Here is a 15,445-nt window from a genome sequence, read left to right on the forward strand (position 1 = left end):
TCTCGACATCCAGCAATATGTGCACCACAACAGTTCAGAGAGCATATGTCACAATCCACATTTGCATCAAGAATCCACATCCAACTTTGCTGCTTTGTTTGGGCACAAATATGAATCCATACATGAATCTATCCATCCATCCATTTCCTACCGCTTATTCCCTTTCGGGGTCACGGGGACATGAATCTACTGTTGCTTCCAAATCCACACTTTATTTCAGGTTTGACCATCAGCAATAAATGCATCAAACTTCCACATCCAACATCACTCCTTTTATGTGCACAAATAAGCGATCCACTTTTCCACAGGTTAATTCAATCCCAAGCAATAATGACATCAAAATGACAGCCACAGCTATCCAATATGCAGCAGTAACCAGCATCAGCTGTGTCCAGACAAGTATACTTCACAGCAGGAATGAACTGAATTTCACATACCATGGGTTGTGCTGCGCTCCTTCGTTTCATTCTGTTACTTGAGTGGTTGAGCGGTCCAAAGTGTACAATTCCAGGAAAGTTTTAGAAGGTCGGTGTCGGATCTGTAGCCTTTTCTGTTGACAAAGTTGTGTGACTATCTCTCCATACAAGCCAAACAATTCCCAGACAGGTGCAGGTGATATTCATTCAGCAATCATTCAGCCCCACACACACTCCGCCCACACACTTGTAGCCACACCCACTATCCCGGGTGACAAGTGAGACACAAATCCCTGCCTCTACAATTATTACATTGTTGAATTTTCTTGCTTAATCCAGGGATTCTCAAACTGTGATGTGTGTACAATTAGTGGTACGCCGGCTCCATCTAGTGGTACACCAAAGAATCACTTGATTAAGGTACAGTGTTGTTTTTTCCTACGTATAAACACAGTGTAACTGGGCAAAAATATTCAATATAATTGTTAAATAAAACCTCTGCCTTGTTTTTTGAAGGAATATTTAGGCCTACTATGCTACTGTATTTTAATGTTGGTCATTATGGTGGTGCTTGCAGAGACAAGTTGTTTCTGAGGTGGTACTTGGTGAAAAAAGTTTGGGAACCACTGACTTAATATTTTCCACAACTTAAGTCCACACACTCATATGCTAAAGGTCTTAAATGTGTTGTGTGCAAACACATTTTTTGAATTACATTTTATATTTTTCCTCTTTTGTTGAGAATAAATGTTGAAAATTTGAGGATAACAAGTTATAGTTGATTTAGTACATAATTTTAGCTGTTTGCAAATGTACCAAATCATTGAATTTCAATATTTGATTACATTAATAAAGGGTTTGAATAGCCAACATTATGTGTTAAATCTAACTGACCCTTTTTTATTACATGGTTAGTAAATAAAGTTCACTATTGTAGTTACTGTATTTCCTTAGATATGGTGACACTAGCGAGCAGTAGATAATATGGAGTGATTTTAAATATTTAGCTTTACCCATGATTGAATTATTACTTGGCAATTTATGCTGTATAATTTTAAGTGAAAGTGAATGAAAAAAATAATTGTTATTTTGTGAGAGAAGACAGCGTCCTTTGCTGTGAGTGTGCCTTGAGTGTAAAAAGCTTACAGCACCTGGTATTCCCAGGCGGTCTCCCATCCAAGTACTAACCAGGCCCGACCCTGCTTAGCTTCCGAGATCGGACGAGATCGGGCGTGTTCAGGGTAGTATGGCCGTAAGCCGACGGCAACGGCAAAATGTACCTACTTAAATCAAACAGTGGGTGACATTATTGTTTGTCTACCAGCCTAGCACGCATGCGCAAACTAATGTTCTGTTTGTTGTGGCTGTGTGAAAACACGCTTGGCTCAGCCAATCACAAGTCCAACAACTGACATTAGCCCCGCCCCCTGCCAGCCCAAACATCTGTGTGACCTTCCAAAAATGTCCTGTAGTCAAATATTGGCCAGGTTAGTGGAAATTAAAGGCCTTGTAATTAATGGTCATTTAAAGTGACAATTGTACACAGTCCGTGATTGGTCATTTTTAAACATGCAGTTTTAATCCGTCAATATTTTCACAATTTGGGAAAATGAACCAATCAGTGTCTCTTATTCCAACACAACTTTATCAGCCAATCAGCTCCGCTTCTGGTCAACTTTATCGCCCAACAATTTGGCCAATGGGAGAGCACCCAGCTGCTTCCGGCCTCATTAGCATATTTATCAATTCACCAATCACCGACATTACGGAGTGGCTGTGAGTGAACACTTTAAATTGTCATTAAAGAACATAGTCTTTAATTTCCTCTAACCTCACTAATATATATTTATCCACAGTTTATTTATAGAACGTCACACCACAACAAAGGAAGACAACAGTCAGAATAGCGAGAAAACAAGTGAACATTAAAGTGTGCACACGCCATATGTGAGTCATTTTCATAAAAGAGTCAGTTTTGCAGCTACTTTGCAGGTTCAGGCCTGGTTAGTACCACAAAAAGTGACTACCTTAACGTGGACCCCGACTTAAACAAGTTATTCGGGTGTTACCATTTAGTGGTCAATTGTACGGAATATGTACTGAACTGTACAATCTACTAATAAAAGTATCAATCAATCAATCAAACCTGGGATAACCAGGTGATGTAAACATTTAAACACTTGCGGCAAACTCACAGCAGAGGGCGCTGTTTCTAACTTGCTGAGAAAAAAATCTGTTGGGTTTGATTAACTTTCAGTTCAATTCTTGGGCAGTTTTTTTGCCATCTGAATGCTGAATATGCTATTGTTGACCTCTTTTCTCTCTGCTTCTTCCCTCCCTCTTCTTTCCTATTTTTAACGGATAGTTGTTCCCCAAAAACTGAGTTTGACACACAGACAGACAGACAACATTTACACTCACATTCACACACTAGGGACCATTTAGTGTTGTTAATCAACCTATCCCCAGGTGCATGTCTTTGGAGGTGGGCAGAAGCCGGAGTACCCGGAGGGAACAATACCGGGGAAACTTCTTATTGTGAGGCACACACACTATCCCCTGTACCGCCGTGCTGTCCCAGTCTAAATCCATTAATAATAAATAATAACGTTCTCAATAAACAGTTAAACATGTTGTAATTCACATTAAGAGATTAACAAGATTATCTCATTTTTTTATAAGGTTTAAAATGTTTCAAGGTTCAAGGTTCAAGTTTATTTGTCACATGCAGACTACACCGCAGTGAAATGCTTTTTTTCCTTGCTCTTCAGATATTGTGTACAGTGGGATCCAAACACTAGTTGCAGAATCTAATACACTAAATACAAAAAATTTAATTTAATTGAATTGAATAGAATATAATTCAAAGGATTCTTCTTCACACTTTTTAAACACTTTGGGTTTGAACAGTGTCTTAAAATGGATCACATTATTATATTATTTAACTTTCTTGCTTAATCCAGGGATTCTCAAACTGTGACGTGTGTACCATTAGTGGTACGCCGGCTCCATCTAGTGGTATAATAAAGAATCACTTGATTAAATGGTAAAATGGTATATGTGTTGGACTAGGATGTTAGAAGGTGGGGATTGAACCAGTAACCCTCAGATTAATGGCACAGCCACTCTACCAACTTCACAAAGTCCCCATTACGGTACAGTCTTGTATTTTCTTACATATAAACACAGTGTTACTGGCCCAAAAAATTCAATATAATTAATAAAGGGTCTAAGTCAGGGGTCACCAACCTTTTTGAAACCAAGAGCTACTTCTTGGGTACTGATTAATGCGAAGGGCTACCAGTTTGATACAAACTTAAATAAATTGCCAGAAATAGGCAATTCGCTAAATTTACCTTTGACAAATAAATCTCTATATATATATATATATAAATATATATATATATATATATACATATATATATATATATATATATATATATATATATATATATATATATATATATATATATATATATATATATATATAAAAATGGGTATTTCTGTCCATCATTCCGTCGTACATTTTTTTTCCTTTTACGGAAGGTTTTTTGTAGAGAATAAATGATGAAAAAAACACTTAATTGAACAGTTTAAAAGAGGAGAAAACAGCAAAAAAAATAAGAAAATAAAATTCTGAAACATAGTTTATCTTCAATTTCGACTCTTTAAAATTCAAAATTACACCGAAAAAAAGAAGAGAAAAACTAGCTAATTCGAATCTTTTTGAAAAAAATTTAAAAACGAATTTATGGAACATCATTAGTCATTTTTCCTGATTAAGATTAATTTCAGAATTTTGATGACATGTTTCAAATAGGTTAAAATCTAATTTGCACTTTGTTAGAATATATAACAAATTGGACCAAGCTATATTTCCAACAAAGACAACTCGTAATTTCTTCTACATTTTCCAGAACAAAAATTTTAAAAGAAATTCAAAAGACTTTGAAAAAAGATTTGAATTTGATTGTAAAGATTTTCTAGATTTGCCAGAATATTTTTTTTGTATTTTAATCATAAGAAGTTTGAAGAAATATTTCACAAATATTCTTCGTCAAAAAAACAGAAGCTAAAATGAAGAATTAAATCAAAATGTATTTATTATTCTTTACAATAAAAAAAATACTTGAACATTGATTTTAAATTGTCAGGAAAGAAGAGGAAGGAATTTAAAAGATATATGTTTTTAAAAATCCCAACATCTTTTTTAAGGTTGTATTTTTTCTCTAAAATTGTCTTTCTGAAAGTTATAAGAAGCAAAGTAAAAAAATAAATGAATTTATTTAAACAGGTAAAGACCAAGTCTTTAAAATATTTTCTTGGATTTTTAAATTCTATTTGAGTTTTGTCTCTCTTAGAATTAAAAATGTCGAGCAAAGCGAGACCATCCATCCATTTCCTACCGCTTATTCCCTTCTGGGGTTGCGGGGGGCACTGGCCTATCTCAGCTGCAGTCGGGCGGAAGGCGGGTTAAACCCTGGACAAGTCGCCACCTCATCGCAGGGCCAACACAGATAGACAGACAACATTCACACTCACATTCACACACTAGGGACCATTTAGTGTTGTTAATCAACCTATCCCCAGGTGCATGTCTTTGGAGGTGGGAGGAAGCCGGAGTACCCGGAGGGAACCCACACATTCACGGGGAGAACATGCAAACTCCACACAGAAAGATCCCGAGCCTGGATTTGAACCCAGGACTGCAGGACTTTCGTATTGTGAGGCAGACGCACTAACCCCTCTTCCACCGTGAAGCCCAAAGCGAGACCAGCTTGCTAGTAAATAAATACAATTTAAAAAATATAGGCAGCTCACTGGTAAGTGCTGCTATTTGAGGTATTTTTAGAACAGGTCAGCGGGCGACTCATCTGGTCCTTACGGGCGACCTGGTGCCCCTGGGCACCACGTTGGTGACCCCTGGATTAAATTAATAAAGGGTTTGAATAGCCAACATTATGTGTTAAATCTAACTGACCTTTTTTATTACATGGTTAGTAAATAAAGTTCACTATTGGAGTTACTGTATTTCCCCATATTTCTACACAATAACTCAGATATGGTGACACTAGTGAGCAGTCGATAATATGGAATGATTTTAAATATTTAGCTTTACCCATGATTGAATTATTACTTGGCAATTTATGCTGTATAATTTTAAGTGAAAGTGAATGAAAAACCAATTGTTATTTTGTGAGAGAAGACAGCGTCCTTTGCTGTGAGTGTGCCTTGAGTGTAAAAAGCTTACAGCACCTGGTATTCCCAGGCGGTCTCCCATCCAAGTACTAACCAGGCCCGACCCTGCTTAGCTTCCGAGATCGGACGAGATCGGGCGTGTTCAGGGTAGTATGGCCGTAAGCCGACAAAAGTCGCAAAATGTACCTACTTAAATCAAACAGTGGGTGAAATTATTGTTTGGCTTCCAGCCTAGCACGCATGCGCACACTAAGTCCTGTTTGTTGTGGCTGTGTGAAAACACGCTTGGCTCAGCCAATCACAAGTCCAACAACTGACATTAGCCCCGCCCCCTGCCAGCCCAAACATCTGTGTGACCTTCCAAAAATGTCCTGTAGTCAAATATTGGCCAGGTTAGTGGAAATCAAAGGTGTTGTAATTAATGGTCATTTAAAGTGACAATTGTACACAGTCCGTGATTGGTCATTTTTAAACATGCAACTTCTAATCCGTCAATATTTTCACAATTTGGGGAAATGAACCAATCAGTGTCTCTTATTCCAACACAACTTTATCCCAACAATTTGGCCAATGGGAGAGCACCCAGCTGCTTCCGGCCTCATTAGCATATTTATTAATTCACCAATCACCGACTTTTTACCAATCACCGACTTTTTGGAGTTGCTGTGAGTGAACACTTTAAATTGTCATTAAAGAACATAGTCTTTAATTTCCTCTAACCTGACTAATATATATTTATCCACAGTTTATTTATGGAACGTCACACCGGTGTGTTGGATGCCAAGGGGCGGGACTAACGGCAGTTTGAGACTTGTGATTGGCTGATCAAAGCGTGTTTGTTCCTGACATGGCCTCACGTTGAACCGCAGCAAAGGAAGACAACAGTCACATAGCCACAAAAGAACTGAACATAAATGTGTGCACACGCCATTTGTGAAAAATAGGCTCATTTTTGCTGCTCCTTTGCAGGTTCAGGCCCTGTTAGTACTAGAAAAAGGGACTAGCTGGAATAACCAGGTGATGTAAACCTTTTACACTTGCGGCACACTCACAGCAGAGGGCGCTGTTTATAACTTGCTGAGAAAAGATCAGTTGCGTTTACTGCGATGGGGCGACTTGTCCAGGCTGTACCCCGCCTTCCGCCCGATTGTAGCTGAGATAGGTGCCAGCGCCCCCCGCGACCCCAAAAGAGAATAAGCGGTAGAAAATGGATGGATGGGCAGTTGCGTTTATCCATCCATCCATTTTCCCGTTCAGGGTCGCTGGAGCCTATCTCAGCTGCATTCAAGCAGAAGGCAAGGTACACCCTGGACAAGTCGCCACCTCATCGCAGGGCCAATATAGACAGACAGACAACATTTACACTCACATTCACACACTAGGGACCATTTAGTGTTGTTAATCAACCTATCCCCAGGTGCATGTCTTTGGAGGTGGGCAGAAGCCGGAGTACCCGGAGGGAACAATACCGGGGAAACTTCTTATTGTGAGGCACACACACTATCCCCTGGTCCGCCGTGCTGTCCCAGTCTAAATCCATTAATAATAAATAATAACGTTCTCAATAAACAGTTAAACATGTTGTAATTCACATTAAGAGATGAACAAAATTATCTAATTTTTCTGTAAGGTTTGAAATGTTTCAAGGTTCAAGGTTCAAGTTTATTTGTCACATGCAGACTACACCGCAGTGAAATGCTTTTTTTCCTTGCTCTTCAGATATTGTGTACAGTGGGATCCAAACACTAGTTGCAGAATCTAATACACTAAATACAAAAAAGACAAAAAATGTAATAGAATATAATTCAAAGGATTCTTCTTCGCACTTTGTAAAAACTTTGGGTTTGAACAGTTTCTTAAAATGGATCACATTATTATATTATTTAACTTTCTTGCTTAATCCAGGGATTCTCAAACTGTGATGTGTGTACCATTAGTGGTACGCCGGCTCCATCTAGTGGTATAATAAAGAATCACTTGATTAAATGGTAAAATGGTATATGTGTTGGACTAGGATGGTAGAACGTGGGGATTGAACCAGTAACCCTCAGATTAATGGCACAGCCACTCTACCAACTTCTCCACGCCGTCCCTGTTACAGTACAGTCTTGTGTTTTCTTACGTATAAACACAGTGTTACTGGCCAAAAATATTCAATATAATTAATAAAGGGTCTAAATTGTCTCATTAGCCAACATTATGTGTTAAATCTAACTGACCCTTTATTTTTTACATGGTTAGTAAATAAAGTTCACTATTGTATTTACTGTTTTCCCCATATTTATACACAATAACTCAGATATGGTGACACTAGTGAGCAGTAGATCATTTGGAGTGATTTTAGTCCAGTTTATATTTAGCATTTACTCTCAGGAGGTGTTTACGGCACATCCAACGGGTAGGAGGCCACGGGCAAGACCCAGGACACGCTGGGAAGACTATATCTCCAAGGTTTGCCTTGGAACACCTCGGGATCCCCCGGGAAGAGCTGGACGAAGTGGCTGGGGAGAGAAAAGTCAGTGCTTCCCTGCTTAAGCTGCTGCCCCCGCGACCTGACCTCGGATAAGCAGCTGAAGATGAATGAATGGATGATTTCTCGGCAATTTATGCTGTATATTTGTAAGTGAAAGTGAATGAAAAAACAATTGTTATTTTGTGAGAGAAGACAGCGTCCTTTGCTGTGAGTGTGCCTTGAGTGTAAAAAGCTTACAGCACCTGGTATTCCCAGGCGGTCTCCCATCCAAGTACTAACCAGGCCCGACCCTGCTTAGACTTCCGAGATCGGACGAGATCGGGCGTGTTCAGGGTAGTATGGCCGTAAGCCGACAAAAGTCGCAAAATGTACCTACTTAAATCAAACAGTGGGTGAAATTAATGTTTGGTCTCCAGCCTAGCACGCATGCGCACACTAAGTTCTGTTTGTTGTGGCTGTGTAAAAAAACAAGTTTGGCTCAGCCAATCACAAGTCCAACAACTGACATTAGCCCCGCCCCCTGCCAGCCCAAACATCTGTGTGACCTTCCAAAAATGTCCTGTAGTCAAATATTGGCCAGGTTAGTGGAAATCAAAGGTGTTGTAATTAATGCTCATTTAAAGTGACAATTGTACACAGTCCGTGATTGGTCATTTTTAAACATGCAGTTTGTAATCTGTCAATATTTTCACAATTTGGGGAAATGAACCAATCAGTGTCTCTTATTCCAACACAACTTTATCTCCCAACAATTTGGCCAATGGGAGAGCACCCAGCTGCTTCCGGCCTCATTAGCATATTTATTAATTCACCTATCACCGACTTTTTGGAGTTGCTGTGAGTGAACACTTTAAATTGTCAGTAAAGAACATAGTCTTTAATTTCCTCTAACCTCACTAATATATATTTATCCACAGTTTATTTATGGAACGTCACACCGGTGTGTTGGATGCCAAGGGGCGGGACTAACGGCAGTTTGAGACTTGTGATTGGCTGATCAAAGCGTGTTTGTTCCTGACATGGCCTCACGTTGAACCGCAGCAAAGGAAGACAACAGTCACATAGCCACAAAAGAACTGAACATGAATGTGTGCACACGCCATTTGTGAAAAATAGGCTCATTTTTGCTGCTCCTTTGCAGGTTCAGGCCCTGTTAGTACTAGAAAAAGGGACTACCTGGGATAACCAGGTGATGTAAACCATTTACACTTCCGGCACACTCACAGCAGAGGGCGCTGTTCCTAACGTGTTGAGAAAAAAATCAGTTGCGTTTACTGCGTTGTGGTGGCGACTTGTCCAGGGTGTACACCGCCTTCCGCCTGATTGTAGCTGAGATAGGTGCCAGCATCCCCCGCGACTCCAAAAGGGAATACGCATTAATAAATGGATGTATTCAATATAATTGTTAAAACCTCTGCATTGTTTATTTGAATGAATACTTAAGTATACTGTATTTTAATGTTGGTCATTATGGTGGTGCTTGCAGAGACAAGGTTTTTTCTGAGGTGGTACTTGGTGAAAAAAGCTGGTAACCACTGGCTTAATCTTTTCCACAACTTAAGTCCACAAACTGATATGCTAAAGGTTTTAAATTTGTTATGTGCATACAAATATTTTGAATTGCATTTTATATTTTTCCTCTTTTGTTGAGAATAAATGTTGTAAATATTAGGATAGCAAGTTATAGTTGATGTAGTACATAATTTTTTCTTTTTGCAAAAAAGTGTACCAAATCGTTGAATTTCAATATATTTGATTACATTAATAAAGGGTTTGAATGGTCTTGATAGCCAACATTATGTGTTAAATCTAACTGACCCTTTTTTATTACACGGTTAGTAAATAAAGTTCACTATTGTAGTTACGGTATTTCCCCATATTTCTACACAATAACTCAGATATGGTGACACAAGAGAGCAGTAGATCATATGGAGTCATTTTAAACCGCTTTACCTATGATTGAAATATTTCTATGCTGTATATTTGTAAGTGAAAGTGAATGCAAAAAAACAATTGGTATTTTGTGAGAGAAGACAGCGTCCTTTGCTGTGAGTGTGCCTTGAGTGTAAAAAGCTTACAGCACCTGGTATCTCCCATCCAAGTACTAACCAGGCCCGACCCTGCTTAGCTTCCGAGATCGGACGAGATCGGGCGTGTTCAGGGTAGTATGGCCGTAAGCCGACTGACACAGAAAAATCTACCTACTTAAATTAAACAGCGGGTGACATTTTCAAACGTTTTTATTTTTTCATTATTAATTTTTTTTGTCATGAAAAAGGGAGGTTTTTTTGGGTTGGTGCACTAATTGTAAGTGTATATTGTATTTTTCTATTTATTTAATAAAATAAAAAATAAAAACAAAAAAATAATACATAATTCTTCTGCGGGGCTACCAATCGAGCCGCGGCCCGGTGGTTGGGTACCACTGTATTAAAGGACATAGTCTTTGATTTCCTTTCACCTTACAAATATATATTTATCCACAGTTTATTTATGGAACGTCACACCGGTCTGCTGGATGCCAAGGGGGCGGGACTAACGGCAGTTTGAGACTTGTGATTGGCTGATCAAAGCGTGTTTGTTCCTGACATGGCCTCACGTTGAACCGCAGCAAAGGAAGACAACAGTCACATAGCCACAAAAGAACTGAACATGAATGTGTGCACACGCCAGTTGTGAAAAATAGGCTCATTTTTGCTGCTCCTTTGCAGGTTCAGGCCCTGTTAGTACTAGAAAAAGGGACTACCTGGGATAACCAGGTGATGTAAAACTTTTACACTTGCGCCACACTCACAGCAGAGGGCGCTGTTTATAACTTGTGAAGAAAAAACTGTTTTAATTAACTTTCAATTCAGTTCTATGGGCAGTTTTTTTTGCCATTTTACTCAGACACACAGACTTGCTGTATGCTGAATATGCTATGTTTGACCTATTTTCTCTCTGCATATTATTTATCCCCTTCTTATTCCCTCTTCATCCCCACCTTTGACAGATTGTTGTTCCCCCAAAATGAGTTTGTATACAGTAAACCCACTCCCAGTCCCAATAAAGTGTGCCATGAGTCAAATATTATTTTTGTGTATTCAGGTCCACTTTCTCCACCAACATGTCCAACTAACCAGCACATTATTTAGCAACAAAGTATCCACACATCCTGCAAGACATCGCCCTCATCACCTTTCAATCAAATCATGCACGTGGTCTGGTACTTCTTTCCATGTTTACGACAAGTCATGGTCATTGTTTGCATGTCAGGGGTCACAACTTTAAGAACCACTGCATAATCTAACACAAATAAAGATGTGAACATTTCATATCACCATTATTGTGACCAAGATGATTACGGTCATCATTATTACAGTGGTATTGCTGAATGTGCATAAAATGTACAGATACACACTGAAATATTGTAACCGAGTTTTATTTAGAATAATAACTAAAAATAAATAGACACACTATATACTTTGAAGGAAGAAGAAACCATAACCATTGCCATATTATTTTATAATGTGTATATAATATATCAATAATGTGTATAAAAGTTGGGATTGGTGTATGTCATTTTCGAGGAAAGAAGTTATTGCCTCTGGTTTTTGTATTAGCATTTAAGCTACCAAGCAGGTTAGCGATAATCGCTTTGGGAGTTTATCAATCACGGTTTTACGATAACTTCAATTTAAAACGGTAATACTAACCATCTGGATTTTTACTGCGGTTATTGCTAATACGTTGTATCGCTACATCCCGAGTTAACTACTTGGTGTGTAGTCCCTTAAAAAAAAAAATTGTCTAATTTTTGGGGAAAAAAAGACACGTTCCATATTGAGTTATCAGGGGACGCACTTTGTGTCAGAGTCGGTTTGTGACGAACCCCAAGATGCAGACAGGGAGGCAGGCATGGAGTGAGAAAACATGATTTAATTTAAAACACTAAGACAAAAAAAAAACAAAGGGTACAAACAAAAAACGCTCACGTGGGCGGATAACAAACAAAAAGGCCTAGAGTGGAAGCTCGCAGGTATCAAGCAAGAAACAGAAGTTGTACTTATAATATGAAAGCAAACTTGGAAGCAGGGAACAAAAGACAAAAAGCTACAAAGCATTATCAAATATAACTTACCGCAACGCTGCATTGACACGATATGATACGACACGACACGACAGGTAGCAACGACAAGAGCGACAATAATCCAGCCCTGAATGGAGGACAAAAGCAGGTAGAAATAGGAGTGGGCTGATTGACACCAGGTGTGGCCAGGTGTCAATCAGCCGCAGCTGAGGGGAAACAGCGCACAGGGAAAAAAAACAGGAGACAGACAAAATAAGAGCACTGACAGGAACTAAAGACAGGGAATACTAAACACACACAAAGGAAAAACTAAAACACAAACAAACTTTCAGGGGCAAGCCTGACACTTTGTCCTGTATCTTTATTACCGTGGGAATAAATAATAGTTGTTAAAATATCAGTAGATTTCAAAGAATGACACCAGCTTTGACAAGATAGTTTCCCGCCGACTAAGGCTAAACTAACGGCGTGTATGATCGCTCACCATCAAACTCTGTCTTGTGTTTATTTATTTTTTTGCCTTGGCTGTTAGTCGCTTTACCTCATCTTGGCAGCAGCTGGCTAGAATTATCTGACTAGTTTCACATGTGACTTTTTACTACGGTGTTATTTTTCTGTAAAAAACAATCACAAATGTGATCGTTTGTCGATTGTTTTTGTCTGAGCTGCATGTGGCTATCACCTCAACAAGGTTTGTGCTAACTTAGCTCACTTTTTTAGTGTAAATTTAGCAACTCTGCTCTCTTGTTGTCATTATGATAAGGATGTCTTGTCTGCAATACACTAGTTGTGTACCTAACAGGGTTGTCAAAGTCATCTTTGATTCGGGGCCACATTGAGGAAAATCTATTCCCAAGCAGTCATTACGTGCTAAAATCATGGTGTGATAACTTAAAAATAATGACAACTTCAGATTGTTTTCTTTGTTTAAAAATAGATGAATTATAGTCTGTAAAAGTACAAATAATAATGTATTTTTTTACACTCACATGTGGCAGTTAATGGCATTCCTTCTTTATTTGTCGCTATTTATACTTTCTGAATAAATTATTTAATAATGTTTATCAGTCAATTAGGTGGGATTGAGTCTGGCAGAGTTTCAAAATGCTCCCATTGGTTTTAATATTTCATCCATCAGATCATTAATTGACATGATGTTAGAATGTAATTTACTCATTTTCCTCAACTGACGTACTAACATCACGTGGTTTATTCTGCACATATGTAGCATCATCTACTACACAACTTGTGAATTTAGGGCTATATAAATAAGCATTGATTGATTGATGTCTGTTGGAGGTTATTTAGGTCATTTATTTTCATTTTATTTGGGAATTTGCCTGTTTAAAGTGATAGATTGTTGATGTATGTCAAAGGTTCTGGAATGTCTTCAATAACTTAAAAAAAAAAATTCATATTAATTCTGTCTGTTGGGGTCTTGAATTTACATGTATTCCCTATTTTGACTAATTCCTCTTCTGTCACTTGTGAATATGAACTTCTGTCAATGGTGTCATTCAAATCCTCAACCGACCCGGGATCTGGAATCCTTTGCACCAGATGATTTGGTCCGATATTTTACTTCTCCGTTCGCATTGTCATATTTTTTTCAAGAATTGAGGGTAATCTTTCTTAACACCATTTTTTAAATAATGCTGTAATTTATTAATCACAATTAACCCAATAAATATACACCCCTTATGTTTTTGGACTGTAAAAATGGAAACCAAGTATGGCATGGCAACCTTGACATTATTGGTCAAAGGGTCTTGGGTGACATCATCCCCAGCGTGACCCCAACCCACCCCCCTTACCAGATGACTCCTTATACTATTTATGAGGAATGAGACATTTTCACAAAAGTGGGGAAAAGGTGAACTTTATCCCGTCTCACACTTAAGAGCATGGTTCCAAGCAAACACTTTGCTCGGTTGATAAGACTTTCCTGAAATTCTTGACCACATTTTTTCACTCCTCAACTTTCATCACAATCAGTGCTACTTTCACAAAAAGAAACAAAGAATAAAGTGATAAATTGTATCTCATTCGCGAAGCAGATGTCCACTCAAACAGTGCGGTCGATGTCTTTGATGTTTTCTGCTAACTTGTCATAGAAGCACACTGTCTGATTGTTGATTTTCTACTTAAAATGAGGTGATGATGGCAGCTAACAAACTAAATGTTAGAGAGCCCTGCTATATATTCAAATGCACAGAAAGCATGAGCATTGTCTGAGAAAGTGGAACAAAGGGACAAGAGGGCAACTTTCACAGTCAAGTGTGTTCATTGACCTTCTGGAAAGAGAAGATAGATGACTGTGTGCTGACAGAACATAACGCTACTTGGACCAGATGATTTTCACAGAAAACACTGTAACAGTTTAATGTCTTTTACTGGCCGAATAGTTTGTGTGACCTTAACTTGAAAATATTAATAGCTACATATTTGCTACATCTATTATATACATGGGGGCGGCGTGGCGAAGTTGGGAGAGTGGCAGTGCCAGCAATTTCAGGGTTACTGGTTCAATCCCCACCTTCTACCATCCTAGTCACGCCCGTTGTGTCCTTGAGCAAGACACTTCACCCTTGCTCCTGATGGGTCCTGGTTAGCGCCTTGCATGGCAGCTCCCGCCATCAGTGTGTGAATGGGTGAATGTGGAAATACATGTCAAAGAGCTTTGGGTTCCTTAAAAAGGGTAGAAAAGCGCTATACAAGTACAACCATTTCCATATTTACATGTCCTTTTCCAAAGCACCTTTCAGGCAACAATACTGTTTGTGTATTTTAATCCACCAGGACACAATTAGGAAGAATCAAACTGTATTTATCACATTTACAACATACTGTGAAATGAATCCCTGCATTCAACCCATGTACATTTAACTGCTTTTTGTTTTTTTGTAGACTGGTATGTATTTTTAGTGTCAATGTGCTTGCGTTCTATTTTCTTCCTTTTTTTTTTGTTTATTTCGAACATATAAATAAGAATACACAGCATTACGTATTGAAAGTTTCACACTTCAGCATGTCCAAAAATGAGTAGGAATAAACAGTATTTGGATTTAATATATAATCACTTCATGATATAATTACACAATTGCCGAAATAAGATTTTTTTTTCATTTCAACAAAATATGTTTGGAATATATGTTAATATGAGTTTTTTTTTTACCTGGTTGGACAACACATTTGATTTATTTTTTTCATAATTAAAAACATGCACTTGTATGCAGTACATGTAATTTATTAAAATAACAAATAAATGTAGTAAGACAAACATAGTGT

General features: G+C 38.3%; 3 non-coding genes and 1 pseudogene across 3 annotated transcripts; all 4 read right to left on the reverse strand.

Moving 5' to 3' along the window:
• Positions 1-1,555: 1,555 nt before the first annotated feature.
• LOC133539272 (5S ribosomal RNA) lies at positions 1,556-1,674 on the reverse strand. Its single transcript, XR_009803240.1, has one exon. It is a non-coding gene; the product is annotated as a 5S ribosomal RNA (ribosomal RNA).
• A 3,986-nt stretch (positions 1,675-5,660) lies between these two features.
• Positions 5,661-5,779, reverse strand: LOC133539285 (5S ribosomal RNA). Its single transcript, XR_009803251.1, has one exon. It is a non-coding gene; the product is annotated as a 5S ribosomal RNA (ribosomal RNA).
• Positions 5,780-8,318: 2,539 nt separating this feature from the next.
• On the reverse strand, positions 8,319-8,438 carry LOC133539355 (5S ribosomal RNA). The gene has a single exon (XR_009803312.1). It is a non-coding gene; the product is annotated as a 5S ribosomal RNA (ribosomal RNA).
• Positions 8,439-10,159: 1,721 nt separating this feature from the next.
• On the reverse strand, positions 10,160-10,267 carry LOC133539366 (5S ribosomal RNA; annotated as a pseudogene).
• Positions 10,268-15,445: the final 5,178 nt, after the last annotated feature.

Source organism: Nerophis ophidion, linkage group LG20, assembly GCF_033978795.1.
Source record: "Nerophis ophidion isolate RoL-2023_Sa linkage group LG20, RoL_Noph_v1.0, whole genome shotgun sequence".
Taxonomy (NCBI): Eukaryota; Metazoa; Chordata; class Actinopteri; order Syngnathiformes; family Syngnathidae; genus Nerophis; species Nerophis ophidion.